This window comes from Chinchilla lanigera, unplaced genomic scaffold (genome assembly GCF_000276665.1).
Source record: "Chinchilla lanigera isolate Chin_1 unplaced genomic scaffold, ChiLan1.0 scaffold00177, whole genome shotgun sequence".
NCBI classification, from domain to species: Eukaryota; Metazoa; Chordata; class Mammalia; order Rodentia; family Chinchillidae; genus Chinchilla; species Chinchilla lanigera.
The window spans coordinates 949971-966922 of record NW_004955578.1 but is presented as its reverse complement, the minus strand read 5'-3'; the positions used below and the strand labels follow the sequence as shown (position 1 = coordinate 966922).

At 53.9% G+C, this 16952-nt stretch overlaps 1 protein-coding gene across 1 annotated transcript in view; it reads right to left on the bottom strand.

Annotated features, from left to right (window-relative positions):
* The window catches only part of Akt2 (v-akt murine thymoma viral oncogene homolog 2), a 54181-nt gene extending 37516 nt beyond the window's left edge, over nt 1–16665 (bottom strand). The window contains exon 1 of the mRNA XM_005414069.2: nt 16597–16665. The gene's annotated coding sequence lies outside the window, so the exon portion shown is untranslated. The remainder of the gene's footprint in view (nt 1–16596) is intronic.
* Between the last annotated feature and the right edge of the window lie 287 nt (nt 16666–16952).

The following is a 16952-nucleotide window of genomic DNA, read 5'->3' as shown; positions in this document are numbered from 1 at the left end:
CTGGTCACAGACCTGCAGCCCATCCACAGGAGAATGGGAGAAGCAGCTGGCGCGCCCACACGGGGAATGCAGCGCAGCATGAGGCAGGACCGGGCGGCTCAGACACACCACAGCAGGGAGCAGGAGACCACCGGGAGAGGACCCGACATGCACTCACACAGAGACCAAAGCGGGGCAGAGAGCGCACTCTGCTTAGGGAGGCTTCTCTCGCTTATCAAGCGACACAGAAAAATCAAGGCAAACAAGTATCACAAAGCAGGACGGCTATGTTTGAGAGTAACACAGGGAGGATTTCTGGGAACGGACAGTGTTTGGTTAAGGTCACAATTACTGGTTCCGTGCACCGCAGAAAGTATCTTTATTGTATTTTCTGGTATCTTACAAGAGAAGTAACTATACAGAAGAACCCGTGTTTGGGAGTTCAGATGACTTGGAGGATCCCAAATTGGGCCTCTACATTCCCAAAGCAGGCCTCTCCCACCTACCCAGCAAGGCTGCCTACTGCAAGTGGCACCCTCCTCCCCGGCACGCGGGGGAGAGGACTGCAGAGGCCAGGGAATCTGAGTTTCCGCCCTGGGCTCTGCTGTCTCTCGGCCATGTGGCCACAGGACATCCCTGGGGCTCCTTCCTGTACACTGACCCCACTGGGGAAGCGGCTTGCCCTAGGAGGGAGCTGGGTGGCGGCTTCCAAGACCCACTGACAATCAGCGATCAGCTGGGGGGGCATGAGAAGGGTCCTCAAGGAGGCTCTACTGCACTGGTGAAGGGTTTTTTGGCTTTCTTTCTTTCTTTTTTTAAGTTTTTTGAGACAGAGTCTCATTGTGTAGACCAGGCTGGTCTTGAACTAACTATGTAGGCCTCGAACTCACAGCAACCTTCCTGCCTCAGCCTTCCAAGTGCTGGGATCACAGGCATGCGTCATCGCACCCGCCTTATGGTGAGGTATTTTTAAATAGCTGCTAAGTACATGAATATCACTGACTAACCTATCCTAATGTCTCAAATGCTCTATAGTACACCACTAAATTTTATTTGTGACATTTGTATTTCCATTTGTCTGGCTCATGGGATTTCTCAATGGTTTCCAAATTGAACCACCCTTCCTCCAGAGCTGTGTCTCACAGCCAGGGCTCAGTCCCCAAGAGGCAATTTCCACGACGCTGCAGGACCTGAACTGGCAGCTCCAGGGCGGAGGGGAACAGGGGGCCCTCAAATGAGCACCTGCCCTAGCTGGGCATCCTGGGGAAGGAACTGTGTTCATCTGTCTTACAAGAGTCACTGTGGTTCCTGCCACTTACAGGGGCTGTGAGGCCCAGCTGGGTCCTAATGCTTGGTCCACACCCTCCTCCAGGCTGGGGTCTGCGACCACAAAATCAGACCTTCCCTCCGCTGTCCAAATGGTCCTGTGCCCCATCAGCCAGGACAGAAGCCACAGTCCTGACAGGAGCCCAAGGACCCTATGAATCTTCACCATCTCCCCTTCACTTCCCCAAAGGCCCTGCAGCCTAGTGGCATCTGCATGTGCTGCTCCCGTGGCGGGGCTGGGGGTGGGGAGTGTCTCATGGTACTTTCTCCGAGCAGCCTTCTCAGTCTCCCACTGTACCCCCTTTACCCCTTCTTCTTCTCCATAAGGCTTATCACCACGGACAGTACTGTATACGTTCACTTGTTTACTGCCTATCTCTGCCCTACAGGGTCAGCATGGTGAAGGCACAGACTCTTGCCTATTCTGATCACTGCTGGATCCCCAGAAATTTCAGGATCCCCAGAAATTAAATGGCCATATCATGGGCACTTAATAAAAATCTGTGGAAAGCTGGGTGTGGTGGTGCATATCTGTAATCCCAGCACCCTGGGAGGCTGAGACAGAAAAATCACAAGTTCAACTGCAGCCTGGGCAACTTGGCAAGACTCTATCTCAAAATTTTATTTATTTTTTTGTTTTGTTTTTTTTTTTTTTTTGGTTTTTCTCCGGTACCGGGAACCGAACTCACGACGTTGCGCTTGCCAGGCAGGCGCTTTGCCGCTGAGCTAAATCCCCAGCCCCTCTATCTCAAAATTTTAAAAATGAAAAAAAAATTTTTTTTCCTGGCTTTTGTTTTTGCAAGATAAGAGTCTCCCTATGTAGTTTGAGCTGGCCTTGAACTCACTAGAAAGTGCAGGCTGGTCTTGCACTCACAGCAATGGCCCTGCCTCAGCCTCCCAAGTACTTTGTGCTACCATGCACCACCATGCAGGTTTAAAAAAGACTGGGGGTGTAGCTCAGTGCTAAGCCCCTAGGTTCAGACCCCACTACCACACACACAAAAAAAGAAATCTGTGAAATAAATGAGCACGTGTGAGTGAATCCCTGTGCCCAGCAACTGCTCAAAATGAGCTTGACCCTGTCCCTGCCTCCCGCTCAGTCGCCCCCTCTCACTGACCCGGATTCGATGCCAGACCGCACAGATGGGCTCAGGCAGGCAGCAGGAAGCAGACCTGCACCTTCTGGAGCTGACGCCAGCGGGCTGGGGCTCCTTCCTGGTACCGCTGGGCCTCGCCAAAGCAGCACAGGGGTCCCACCAGAGCGGTCGCCTCCCTTTGGGCTTGGCCCTGCCACAGCTCCCCAAGGAGGGTCTGCTCAGGAGGTACATTCAAAGGCAGAAACCTGGCACTGTCACGTGGCACCTGCTTATGGGGATTGAGGGGAGCTGGAAAGCAGAGGGAAGCAACGTCCCCACTGGTCACTGGCCACTCACTACCCTATAAAGGGGTCCAAGCTTCGTGTGGGCAGTTCGGCAAAACTGACGAAACAGAAAATATACACGTGCTTGGAGAGCTGGACCAGAGTTCTAAGGCAGGATTTCAACCTCGGCCTCAGAGACATCTGAGGCCGATTAACTCCTGCTGTGTGGGGGGCTGTGCTGTGCCCCACAGGAGGCTCAGCAGCACCCCAGGCCCCTTCTAAGCCAATGGCACACCCTCCCCGCTGTGGCCATCAAAAATGTCTCCAGACATTACCAAATGTCACTTGAGGGGGCAAAGCCACCCCCAGCTGGGCTCAACTGCTCTATAGGTATCACTGCTGCGGTAGGAAGTACCTGGAAACAACCTACATGCTCCCAACAGGCGCCTGGTGCTTCGGTGACCGTCCCTATGATGCGCTAGCAGAGCAGCCAGGCGGCACCACCGTGCGTCAAGCCCACTTGGTGCTCCACACCTAAAGCCTGCCCGCGTGGAGACTCACTGCGGTACACATCCTCCTCTCTGTATAAAGCAGCAGAGGCACACAGGTGAAACGACTGGCCCCTACCACCCGACAGAAAGCGCGGAGCAGAGACACAACCCCTAATGGCCTGGCTTCATCAGCACACTGCACCTCACAGCCTTTACAGTTAGGGAGACTGGACTCTGGTCCCCGCTCCCTGATTTTCAGTATTCTCAAGCGTCCGTGTCCTGTGCAAGAGGGACAATGGCTATACTTCCACAAGCTCGGGAGGGGAGGATGCACCAGAGCTCCCAGCCTGAGCGGATCCGGCCACTCAGCACCACTCACTGTAGCTGTCCTGAGCACTGGTGACAAAGGTGCCCGACAGAACTTATAGTGCAGGGGCCGGGGATATGGCTCAGCGGCACAAGCGCCTCCCTGGCAAGCCTAAGGTCCTGGGTTCAATTCCCAGTACCAAAAAAAAAAAAAAAAAAAGAATCTCAGGCAAAAAGACAAAAAAAAAAAAAAAAAAAAGAAAGAAAAGAAAAAGAAAAACAAATGGCCAGGCGTGGTGCCTCATGCCTGTAATCCAGAACTCCAGAGGCTGAGGCAGGGGGCTCTTTGCAAGTTCAACACCAGCCTGGGCTACAATGTGAGCTCCAGGCCAGCCTGAACTGCATAATGAGACCCTGCCTCAAAAAGACAAAAAAATAAAGAACTTATAGTGTGACTGCTTTCCTAAGACACAAACACATGGACACATCAACTCAGTTCTACCATGTGCTTACTTTTTTCACACTGACACTGCTGAATCGCTACTCAGCCCAAGCCTTGTGCATAAAATTTACCTGCAGCACCCTTTTGGAAAAGTTAGTTACAGGATCAATAAGGGGCCTTATGGGGCAGTGTCCTAGACCTCAGGCCACAAGGAGGATCACAGGGCATTTAAATATCACATGCACAGAGAAACAAATCCGGAGGAAATGTGCTAACAGAGGCTGAATCCTGAGTGTCAGCGTCACGGTGGCCTCGGGAACCAAACATCTGACGTCCAGCCTCAGCCCTGCCACTCACTGTGGGCCCTGGGCAAGTCAGCGTCCCTCTCTCCTCATCCACACAGGACAGATGACATGAGCACAGACCTCCAAGGCTTCGGGGGCCTAGACAGTCGGACCCACAGAAAGTCCTGCCAGCAGAGCCTGATACGGCAGCAGCCCGGCTCTTATTAGGATCATGACTTCCTCGGGAGGGTGGAGACATGGGAACTTCGCTTCCCAGGCTGTGCATTTCTGAACATGCGAATTTGTACCTATTCTGCCTCCTTGGCAAGAAGGTGGTGCTAAAGAGGCTTCTTTCTCTTCGTCACCACCGCCTTCCACCTATCCCATCTGGCTCCTTGGAGCAGGTGGAACTGGGGGCAGGATGAGGGTGTGGGCAGGCTGCGAAAGAAACTAGGACAAGAATAAGCATCAGAACAGCTTTCCTTGTCTTCCCCACTGCCCCCGCACACACACCGCCACCCAGGGCCTTACAGCACCTATAGAAATTATGTCAGATACACTAAGAGTACCGGGCAAAGCCAGCAGGATCCTTCGAGCATAGCTCTGACCCTACTCAGGGCCTCTCAGGTACCCACCGGGCATATCTGAGGCCATTACAGAGGCAGCCAGGGCCCATCTACCTCACTTTTTTCTGCTCTGCAGGATCAGCAGGGAGGTAGCCCCAACATATGTTATTCCCTCTTCTCCTGGTCCCTTCAAAGCTATTTGCTCTCTTGCCTCCGGACCTTTGCACATGCTATCACCCATGTGTACCTGCCCCATCTTTCTGACTGCCCCTCTCCCACACCAAGGGCAGACCCTTGGAATGGGCCCTTCTTTGCCCCTTACAGCACTCACTCCACTGCCCAGCTACCCGCACCACTATCTGGGTAATGTGGCCTCCCCGACTGGACTGGGAACTCCACCAGGCAGTGACACAGTCTGTCCTGGTCCTCACTGTATCCCCAGCCCCAGCCAGCACAGGGCCAAGCCCAGAGCTTTAATTAATTCCAAAAGGGGGTGGCAAATAGAACCACAGCTTTTGTGCTCAGAGTTCTGCCATGTGCAGGTAAAGCAAGAACCTCTCCATTCATGAGCGAATGGAGATTCTTGCTTTACCTTCACGTGGCACTAACCAAAACAGAACCCCTGTTGTTGGGGGTTGGCAAAATAAATAAGCAACTTACACAGCATATCCGAAGTTGACAAATGTTAGGGAGAAAGGCAGCACGTGGAAGATTAGGTATGTGGGACACAGGGCGGGGTCTCTGATTTCATACAGGGTGGTCTCAGAAGAGCTCGCCAGGACGGTGACAACTGAACCAAATGCGAAACAGGGAGGCTTCACGTGGAGACCTGGGGGAGAGCGGGCCAGGCAGGCGAGGGAGCAGAGCCAAGGGGCACGTGAGCAAGGCTCCCCCGGAGAAGGTGGTGGGGAGAGGCAGGCAGCTGGGAGTCCGTGAGCAAGAGCGAGGCTCTTCCTTCGAAGGAGATGGAGGAGCGTGGGCTGGGGCAGCTGAGGCAGGCAGGGGGAGGGCGGCAAAACAACCATCTGCCCCGGTAGCGGCACACAGGTCCTCAAGGAGGCGCTGATCACATCACAGCCTTCTTGGCCAGATGTCGTCCCCAGAATAGGCGCTGGGCACTGGCCTGGCACCTACCTCGTGCCTCAGCTGGGAACCACAGAACCACGCTTAACAGATGCAGAAACGAAGGGCCAAAAGGACTCTGAGTAGCCACAGCCAGGGCACAGGACCCCACCACTGGACCCGGGCGCCTTCACATTCCCTCTGCTCCCCCAGGACAGAGCCACGGCCCTTGTGACCTCACCTGCTCCATCTGAGGCTAGCCAGCCCTCCCTCTGACCGTCCCCGAGCCCTGCAGAGCTGAGCGGCCACAACACACGCATGCACACGTGTGCGCACGCACAGGACCTGTCCCGCGCACATGCTGCTTTGCGTCATCGCCATCTGCCTCCCCTGTGGGGCCTCTGAGCTGAGACAGAGTCTGGCGGCCCGAGTCCCCACTTCATCCTAGGGATACTGAGAAGGGTTTAACCAAGGTTCAGATGTGGTGTAATCAAAAAATAGGGTAGATGTTTAAAAATTTTTTATTGGGGCCAGGGATATAGCTCAGCAGCACAGCTTCTGCCTGGTAATCGTGAGGTCCTGAGTTCGATTCCCAGTAGAAAAAAAATTTATTACAGTAAAAGACACACTGCCATGGAACCCCCTCAGAATCCTCCTCCTCGCTTTGAACACACTTATCCCATCGTTCTTATCACTTTCTAAAGCAGTTCTGGAAGTGCTCTTTCCTGAGTGTCTTTTGGGATACTGTTGGGGCTGCTCGGATGTCCTGAACCAATTCAACACATTTACCTTCCATGGTCCTTCTGACTTTGGGGATGAGCCAGAAGTCACACGGTGCCAGACTGAGTGAACTGGATGCAATAGGACATACCACCTTGACAGAAACTGCCATAAATGTTTTGAATCAATTCAGGACACGTAGGCAGCCAAGACAACATGACTAAAGACACTGATGAAAAGGCATTTCCAGAATTGCTTCAGAAAGTGGCAAGCCGGGGGTGGCATACACCTGTAATCCTAGCACTTGGGAGGCTGAGGCAGGAGGATCACTGCAAGTTGAAGGGTAGCCTGGGCTACATAGTGAGTTCAAGGCCAGCCTATGTCTCCAAAAAGAAAAAAGAAAGAAAGTGGCAAGAGTGATAGCATAACTGTCTTCAAAGCGAGGGGGAGTATGGGGAGGGCTGTAATGGCAATGTGTCTTTTTTTTTTTTTTTTGGTAATGTGTCTTTTCCTGTCATAAATTTTATTTATGTTTTAAAATTTAAACATTCACCACATTTTTCAATCACACTGTGGACTCAGCAAGCACTCGTGAAGGGTCAGCGTCAAGCCAAGGCGAAGCCTGCCAACACTCCTGAGAAGCAGGTGGTCCTTAGGAGAAGGCCCAGGGCCAGCCACGCAGCCAGTGACAGCAGGGGCGGCTGCATCTGCACGGGGGGACACGTGGTCACTGAGCCTCAGAACATCAACAAGCGCAGTGGAGAAACAGCGATTTTACTTTTATTTCATTTTAATTCATCAGAACGCGAACAGCCACATATGGCCGGTAGCACCATAGCGAAGGTTCAGCTCTACAGACCCCTCCCTCCATTACCTAAGGCGGGAAGAGTAAGATTCTCTTCACCTTAGAGGGCAGGACCTTGGCCTGGCTGTAAGAAGCTCCCTTGCTACGCCCCTCTCTCCGGCACCCCCACCGCGCCCACAGCCCTAGAACTGAAGCAGCACTCACATGCCCACATTCACCCCTCAAGGCAGCTCCAGTCCTCAGTCCACCACTTCGAGGGTGCACAGGGCACGTCTCTAAACACTGGCTTCCTCAGCTGTAAAACAGGACAGAAGACTGATGGGATCCCACATGCACTGCTGCTACCTCGGACCCCACACTGTGGGGACCACTGAGACATGCTCCGGGACCGCTGGGGATAAGGCCTGGGGAGGGGCAGCAACTGCACAAAGGCCCATTCTGCAGTCAAGGGTCATCCCGGGCCACCTGCAAGGCCAGGGAAGTGGTGTACGTCAATACAGTCACTAGGTGCCTAGGAGAGAATCACCCAGGCCTGTGTTAGTTTTCATCTACTGAAACACAGTACAAAAAAAAAAAAAGGTCTACAGATGCTTCTCCTTAAGCCTTTGGACATGTCTGAAAACCCAGGCCCTGTGAGACCCAGTCTCCGAAGCAAAGTGCGGTCTGCCCCTTGCCTGCGCCCGTCCCGGCCACCTGAACCCAGCCAGCCCCCCGGCACTGTGTCTCTCCATCCACCCACCCCCTGGCCTCTTCCTGCTAAAGCCCCGGCTCCTCAACAGCCTGGGTCCTGGGTCCGCGACCCTCCTACACCCTCAGCTCCAGCAGGACCACAGCAGGCACGTCCCCACCCCTCAGGCCTCCCGCCTGGGCCCCGTGCTCCCTCTGCATGAGCCTCCTCATGCCCTGCTCGGGCTGGGTCTTTCCTTGGCCGCCCTCCCCACTAGGCTCAGTGCTGTTCTCTCATATCCAGAACTGCACATTCAATAAATACTTGGTGACAGAGTGGAATACATAAAGGACCAAAAAAACAACCTCAGGCTGGCCCCTATTGCTACTTAGGAATCAGACCCTAAGGCAGGAGCGGGGAGAGCTCTGGCCTCTGGGGAAAGGACGCTCAAGGCCAAGGCCACACAGCAATTCCGGGCAGAGAGAAGCAGCCACAGCCCATCTCCAGAGCAGGCCTCAAATGCAAGCATTTCCAGGATGGCTGGGGCCTGCTGGGTGCCAGCTCCTTGTAAAAGAGAAAGCAAGGGAGAATTCACTACAATACCTGCAGTGACCCTAGTAACAGCAGCCATAGAAGTAATACCAACCTTTCACTTTTTTTTTTCTTTTTTCGGTGGTGGCGGTACTAGACATTGAACCCAGGGTCTCATGCATACTAGCCAAGTGCTCTATCACTGAGATATACCCCCAGTCCTTTTTATTTTACTTTGAAATAGGGTCTAAGTTGTCCAAGCTGATCTACAGTTTGCAATCCTCCTGCCTCATCCTCCCCATTAGTAAGAATTTTGGAAGGGCTGTCTTACAAAGGCAGCTTCATGGGGGTTGTGGGGACTGAGATACAACTGAGATATGCTATGTACATGTACCAATTCCCCAAAATGAATGTAAACATTATGTACAGCAAACAGGTACTAATAAAAATAAAATATTTAACCAGGCATGGTGGTGCACGCCTGTACTCCCAGCAAGTCAGGAGGCTGAGGCAGGAGGATCACCGTGAGTTTGAGACCAGCCTGGGCTACACAGTGAGTTTAAGGTCAGCCTGGACTACATAGCAAGACTCTGTCTCAAAAAACCAAAAAATAAAAATTAAAACAACAAACAACAAAAAAGATTAATACCACCAGTCAGAAGATACACAGATACACAGATAACATGTACTTCCTGATATGATGTGATTAGAAAGGCATTTCACCTATTTTTTCTTAAAAAAAAAAAAAAAAACTAGCAGGATATGCAGAAAGAACAGCAAATAAAACCAAACTGAGACACAAGGCATGGTGATGCTCGCCTGTAATCCTAGAACTCATGAGGATGAGGCAGGAGAATTGCAGCAAGTTCAAGGCCAGCCTGGGCTACATGGTGAGTTCAAGGCCAGTGTGAACTACACAGTGAGATCCTATCTCAAAAAAAAACAAAACAAAAACTGAGGGGTATTCCACAAAATAGTAATGAATAATCGCTCCAATTCAAGGGCAACAAATAAAGGAAACTGCCTCTGATCAGGGAGCCAACTGAGACATGACAACCCAATACAACAGGGATCTGACACTGGATACTAAAACATATGAAGAACATTACTGAAAATAATCAATGAAATCCAAACAAAATCTTTTTATTTATTTATTTATTTATTTTTTGGTTTTTTTCCGGTACCGGGAATCAAACTCACAACCTTGCGCTTGCCAGGCAGGCGCTGTGCCGCTGAGCTAAATCCCCAGCCCCCAAACAAAATCTTAATAGCAATTTAAGAAAAGGCAGCTTGACCTTGGATCCAACAGGGTTCAAATTTTATGTCTGTCGCTTATTAATACTTTGACTTGAGGCAGAAGCAACAGCCTCCCTGTGCCTTTTGTTTCTTCGTCTGTAGAATGAGGGGACGGCGTGGGCACCCAGGCTCCAGGAGGACTAAGGACAGCAGCAACACTCAGCTGCGGAGCAGTGCCCAGCAGGAGGAGGCTGCCCGGCTAAGTACTCCCAGGAACACTGGCACACCTGTAATCCCAGCACTCTGGGAGGCCAACGCAGGAGAATCCCACATGGAAGCCCAGCCTGGACAACCGAGTGACTTACCAAAACCCTGTCTCAAAAATTAAAAAGTAAATGGACATGGTGGCACATGCCTGCAATCTCAGCATTTGGGAGGCGAAGACAGGAGGGTCACCACAAGTTCGAGGCTACCCTGGGCTAGATAGTGAGATCAGGCTGAACTACATAGCAAGATCTTGTCTCAAAAAAATGAACTAAGCCAGGCTTGGTGGTGGCACACACCTGCAATCCCAGCCCTTGGGGGACTGAGGCAGGAGGATTGCCCCAAGTTCAAGGCCAGCCTAAACTAAAGTGAGTTCCAGTCCAGCCGGAACTGCATAGTGAGACCCTGTCTCAAAAAATAAAGAACAAAAAAAGCAGTAATGAAAAAATTAATTAAAAAATAAAAAAGGGCTAGGCTGCAGCTCAGTGTAAAGGGCCTGGGTTCAATCCTCAGTACCAAAAAAACCCAAAAAATAGAGAAAGAAAAACGCTGGTATGCTATGTGCCTTGCTGTGCCTGTTTCTCATTTACAGAACAGGCTGACAACACTGCCCACCCTCCAGGCTCCGAGCAGGTTTACAGCGCTAACACGAGGGGCGCTTGAAGCGGCTCGGTGCACAGCACTTCCAGGCAGGCACCTAACCGGCCCCCAGCACTCCCAGGCTCCCGCCTCAAACCCACTCCGGCAACTGACAGGCACAGGCTGGCGTCCCCAGAGCCCTCTCTCCTCTCAGAGGCACCACAGGCCCCACCGCACCACCTCGCAGCAGCAGCAGCGGCAGCACAAGTGAGTGGGACACCTTCCCAGGGTGTGGCGCTTCCTAACACGGCCCCACTGGGTGGGTCAGCCCCATCTTCAGGTGGGCAGGCTGCACCTCAGAGGTGGACCGGGGCTCCCAGGGTGCCACAGTGAGGGCAGCGGGAGGGGGCAGTACAATGGGCGAAGGCACCTGAAAGCAGGCCGGACAGGAACGAGGCGGGGGCAGCCGCCTGCTCAGAAGGGCACACGAGGTGGCAAACCAAGGAAAGTTTGCGTTTCTGGCCTCACCCTTCGGAACATCTGAGGACGGACAGACGAGCTTTCTGGGCAGGACGGCTGGGCTCGAAGAACTTCCTGCAAGGACCTCTCTGACATGCAGTCTCCGCTCAGCTGGACCCGGCTTGCTGTCCCTACTCGGCATGCCCAGGGCACCCAGGCCCTGCTGTGGATGCCGAGTTGGCAGTGGGTCCAGCCCCAAGGGGACCAGACTGAGATCCCACCCTGCGCCCCTCCCAAGCGCCCTCCCTCCCTCCTGGTCCTGCTCCCAGGCGTCTCCCCCAGCTGGGCCTCTCGCTGCTTGGCTGGCTGTCCAGAAGAGCCTGCCACGGAACCACCCCACCGTGCAGCCCAGAGGCCTGGTGGCTGAGGGCCTTCTGCTAAGAGCTCTGGGAAGCTGAAGAGAGGCCCCGAGTGGGGAGTCTCTGGGTCCTCTGGAGGCCTGAGATCTGCTGCAGAAGACAGTCCTTCCTAAGCCTGAGGGACAAAACTCATAAGTATGACTAGAAGTCACCCTCACCTAGGGTTACAAGAACCTTTGTGTACTGGGAGGCCCTGGTACCAGACCACCCAAATTCATTACTGGCCTCAACACTTCCAACTAGGGGACCTGATGCAGGGTAGACGCTCATCAAGTGAGAATCATGGCCAATCCTCCTGGGTGACAGGTCACCCGGGCCCCATCACGATCCTTCAGGGCACTCCAGACCCTCCCCACGTCATCTCCTCGAGGACACCCTCCTTGATTACTCAGCTACAAGACAGCAATATCCCTACCCTTTTTTCTCCTGCCCCCCCCCCACTCCTTCATCCGGCCTTCATAAATCCACTATCTGACGTGTGCCACAGAGCTGATAGCTGGGCACCTGTCTTTGCTGGAGGAGAAGGCCACAAGCTGGCCGCTCTAAATCTAGAGCTGTGCCGGGCACACTGCGGGACGGCAGGCCGCCAGCTAAGCGCAGGGCCTACTGCGGCAAAGACGGTCTCCACCAGCGTGGCTGCTGCTCCGCTCTGCTCTCAGCCACCAGCCCAGTCAGCTGTGCTAGGAAGGGATGGGCAGCGAAGTCAGCCCACAGAGCCCCCCACCCCTCTCCCTAAAGGTGACAGCTAAGGGCTCTGGGGAACACAGTGTGAAAGCCACAGAAAAGGGAGGTGACCACTGGGCCTCTGCCAGCCGTAAGGCAGTAATTCTACTCAAGGGGGAAGTGACAGGCATGTGAAACTGTCCCCAGACAGAAGCCTGGGAACTCAAGGCCACAGTGACTTTCTGATACCCACAATCTGCCCAGATCGCTCCTGCTGAAACTCCAAACTCCTTCTCCAGCGGTCGACAAGGGTCTAAGGGACCAGGCTCTCCCCACGCTCGCCTGGCTCCCCCCACTTGCCCTGCCCAGCTATGCAGGTCCCTGTGCAGCCAGCCCCTGCACCTAGCAAGTTCGGGCCTCCCTTCAGACCTCTGCTCTGTGGGTCCAGCAGCCATGACTGCCCTGCCTTGTTCTCCTACCCAGGACAGCTCAGAGGCTTTCTCTGCCATGCCACCTACAGAAGCTCCCTGTCAAGCCCTAACACCTGGTCTGAATTCACTGCCTACGATCATTCAGATTACCGGCGTTTGCCTTTTTCACACTGTTCTCTCTTCACCTTTGACAAGTGCCCCCCTACACTCCCAGCACCTGATGCAATACAGGCACATAGGAGGTGCTCAGTAAGTGGTAGCAGATAAATGAAACCCTTTCGCAGCTGCACAGTACCCTCAGGATGAAACCTATACTGCCCACACAGACCCAGCAGTACCCACCCTCTGCCCAACCCCACCCTCTGCATCACTGAAGGGGCTATGGAAAAGATCCAACGAAAGTACATGGAGGAGGCTGGGGATATAGCTCAGTGGCACAAGCACCTACCTGGCAAGCATAAGGTCCTGAGTTCAATTCCCAGTACCAAAAAAAAAGAAGGAAGGGCAAGCACAGAGCCTAACATCTGAAGAGGATCTATAATGTCTACCTTGCCAGGCATGGTGACATACACCTGCAATCCTAGCACTGGGGAGGCTGAGGCAACAGGATTGCCGTAAGTTCAAGGCCTAGGGTCCATATTGAGTTCAAGGCCAGCCTGGATGGCACAGCAACACCTTGTCTCAAAAGAAAAACAAACAATAATGTCTACTTCGGAGGGGCCCAAAGAGCTACATAGAGGGAAGGGCCCAGGAGCTGCATTTGTCAGTTTTTACATGATTGCATGCCCGTTCTTCCACTTCTGTATCTGGAAAATGGAGGCACTAATGTCAGCCTCGCCTCCCTGATATCCTCTGACAAAGCTGTGTAAACTGGCAGGGCTTTTAAGGTCCTACAGAAATAAGAATCACAATCACTAGCCAGGCATGGCGGTGCACGCCTGTAGGCTTGCTGAGGGAGACTCACCTTGGGAGGCTGAGGCAGGAGGATAGCTATGTGCTCAAGGCCAGCCTGGGCTACAAAGTAAGTTCAAGGCCAGCCTGAACTTCACAGTGAAACCCTGTCTCAAAAAGACAAAAAAAGAGAAAAGAATCACAATCGCTAGGATGCACTCAAGGTGCACCTGTGTCCACCCCTTGCCTCAAGTAGAGGAGAGGAAGTCGCTCCTGCAGGCCTGCCGTTCTGCCAGCAGTGGGAAGCGCTTCCCAAGTAGCCTGCTGCACCTCCCCAACAACCCCTCCGGTGGGAACTACCACTGCCCCCACGGCCAGCTGGCGAGTGGCGCTCCGGAGGGCTGAGCAGCCTGCTCAAGGACACATAACCGGCGAGCGGCAGGGCTGGATCTGAACTCTGTGCTGGGAATGGCTGTGGTGAGCTGGAAACCAGGGCAGATGTCTGCGTCCTGGCTGAGGCCTGGATCCCTGGACACCTAAGAGAACACAGGGTGGAGGGTGGTGGGGAGGCTGCCTCGGTCCTGTAACGTAACTGTGACTTCCACTGAGACTGCCATAGTGCCAGGCACGAGCGGAGGAACCTCCTGTGGACGAACCCACCGAATGCTCGCAACAGCCCAAAGTGGGTGCTTGTCTCACGCCACGGTGCACGGGTGAACACTGTCCCCAGGTCCCGCAGCCAGAAGGTGAACACGCCAGCACTCACAGCCATGCCCACGTTTACACCCTGCCTCAAACACAGGTCCCCAGGAGCTGTGTCAACCCCTGCAGAGCTCTCTCACTGTCTCCTCCTCCTCCCCGCACACACCTGACCAGGGCTAAAAGTCCCAGCTCAGTTCTGAGGAGACACTACGCTTCCTCAGCAAGCCCAGAAACGCCGGACAGGCCACAGGCAGAGCACTCAGGGCAGCCCCAGGCGCAGGGACGAAAGGGAGGAGTCAAGCGGACAGAAGCCCATTCCAGCCTGGGACCTGGTGAGCAAAGTGTGTGGTATTAGGGCCTAACCGACCTGGGTTCAAACCCCAGCCCGGCCTCTCAGGGTCCTACAGGAAGCCAATTCCACCTAAGTCTTAATGTCTGACTGCAAAAAGGAGACAAACACCAAATATATCCATAAGCCCAGGGCCGGACAGAGTATCTGCTCACAAACAAAAGCTACTGCCCCAATCACTCATTAACAAGAGGGGCGCTCGGAAGCCCAAATGGGCAAACAGTTCACATCCTAGCTCTCCCATTTCCAGACTTGGAAGGAAATAATTTCACCTCATAGTGAGTGTCTTTGTTTCCTCATCTGTGAAATGGGTATCATTCTCCTATCTCACTCACAGGACTCTATGAAAAAAAGTAGGCAGAACCATAGGTGTGGCTGTTCTTCGTTTTTGTCCTTTTGAGACAAGGTCCTGCTATGCAATTCAGCCTGGTCTTGAGCTCAGTTTGTATCCCAGCCTAGTCTCGAACTGCAACGATCCTCCTGCCTCAGCCTCCCCAGTGCAAATGCTGGGATTATGGGTGTGCACCATCACACCTGGCTCATAGGTGTGTTCTGAGGCTAAATGAGGTCAAATGTGCAAAAGTCCTGTCAGGTGTCCAGCACAGAGTAAATGCTCAAGAAACACAGACTATCTGCCAACTGGAAATGATGCCTCTCTGTGGTTCAGTTTCCCCTTCTAAAAGGGAGACAGTGCCTATAGTGTCTGCCACTCTGGAACGCGGGCTCAGCAAGCCAACCTGTGCGAAGCATCTTGAACAGTGAGGCACGAAGAATGTACTCACTTCACATCAGTCATCGACTTCAGGGCCACTGTGGCTCTTCACTGCATCAGGCAAACCCTCTAAATTTTAGCAGGAGTGGCCCAGAGAGATAAACCCCTAGTGCAGGAAACCCCAGAGAGCACCTACTGCCTCAATGACTCAGGGGACCTTTCTCTCCAGGAACCATGACCCATGGGAGCCAGTCAGCTTGAAAACCACTGCTGCAGACCAGAGGTCACCGTCTGCTCCCTTGACCATAACAGTATCACCGGCCCAGTCAACTGGATCAATCAGGGACTTCAGGCAGCCCTTCTGGAAACCCAGAGCCCGGGCAAAGGTGACAGGGCAGGCCAAGGTCACAAGCTGGCCTAGGGAGCAGGGGCACTGACCACACACTTGGAGGGCTGGCGCTTCCCGCACCCGCCCAGTGACCACAACGAGAAACCAGATCTGTGGGGAATGACTGTCCCAAGCCCTTCGAAACAGCCTCCCTCCAGGGCTGGGCTGGGCCTCGCCGGGGGCACCCTCCTCAAAGTCCCCTTGGCTTACACAGAGGGGAACAGCTGTGAAAACAGCTCGAGGCCTCACCTCCAGGCCAACTGTTATCATTCAGCTGGTAGGGAGCGGTAAACAGGCCTGGCTGTAACTAGGAGACACAAACAGCCTCGGGCCCCGGATGAATTTGCTGGCAGTGGCCCGTGCTGGTGCCGGGACCCTTCACACCCACTGCCCACCAAGGTCAGGGAGGGGCTTGAACTCTGGCTGCTTCCCGGGGACGAGTGGACAAGGCTGAACAGCAGTCCAATTCGAAGCCCTAATTACTCCAGCGCAGGCCTTTGCTGAGCCCCAAGAAGTCTCCGAATGAGAAACGGGATCTCAGAATCTTCATGAGCAAGCTGGCCCTCCAAACGCTCTTTCCGCCTGAGACTCAGCCTTGAGGGCCAGCGCCGCATCTCAAACCCAAACCCAGTACCCTCTCCTCTCCCTAACAGGGAGCCTAAGGCTCAGAAAACTTCAGGGACTTCTGAGACCTATCTCCTCCAAGCACGGAGGAAAAGAACCTGCCAAAGGATGTCCTACACACCTTAAATTAAATAATCTCGGAGGATTCTGGAGTCCCGAGCAGACGACTCCAGGACTCAAAGCACACACAGTAAACATCCAGGTCTCCTCAAAGTTATTAAGGCTCAACAAAGGGAGTTTCGCATAAACGCCCACTCCTACACATTAAGTCCAGGAAGCTGCAGCCCCTCCTCGCCGCTGGGCTTCACAGCCCTCCCCAAGTACGCCCCTACACACCCACCTGAGCCTCTCCTGCCCCCTGCGCCCTGTCCCTCAAAGGATTACGAACATCACTGCCCTCCTGCCCTGACACGGTTCTCCTCTACGTTCTCAGGATGGCTCCCCCGGGGCCTCGGTGGTACAGCCCAAGCGGCCCCATCCCAGCGGCACTTGGTACAGGCCCCTCTCCAGAAGCCCCCACCCCTCTAAATACACTGTGGAACTCCTCCCCCAAGCCCCAATATGGCAGGATCCTCTCCCCTTGAAACACTGAGCCCCCCGATGGTTTAGTATTTGAACCCCAGGCATGATCTCCCCTAATCCCTGTCGCGCGGGCCCCAGCCCCTCAGTGGTTTGGCCCTCGCACGCCCGGTAAGC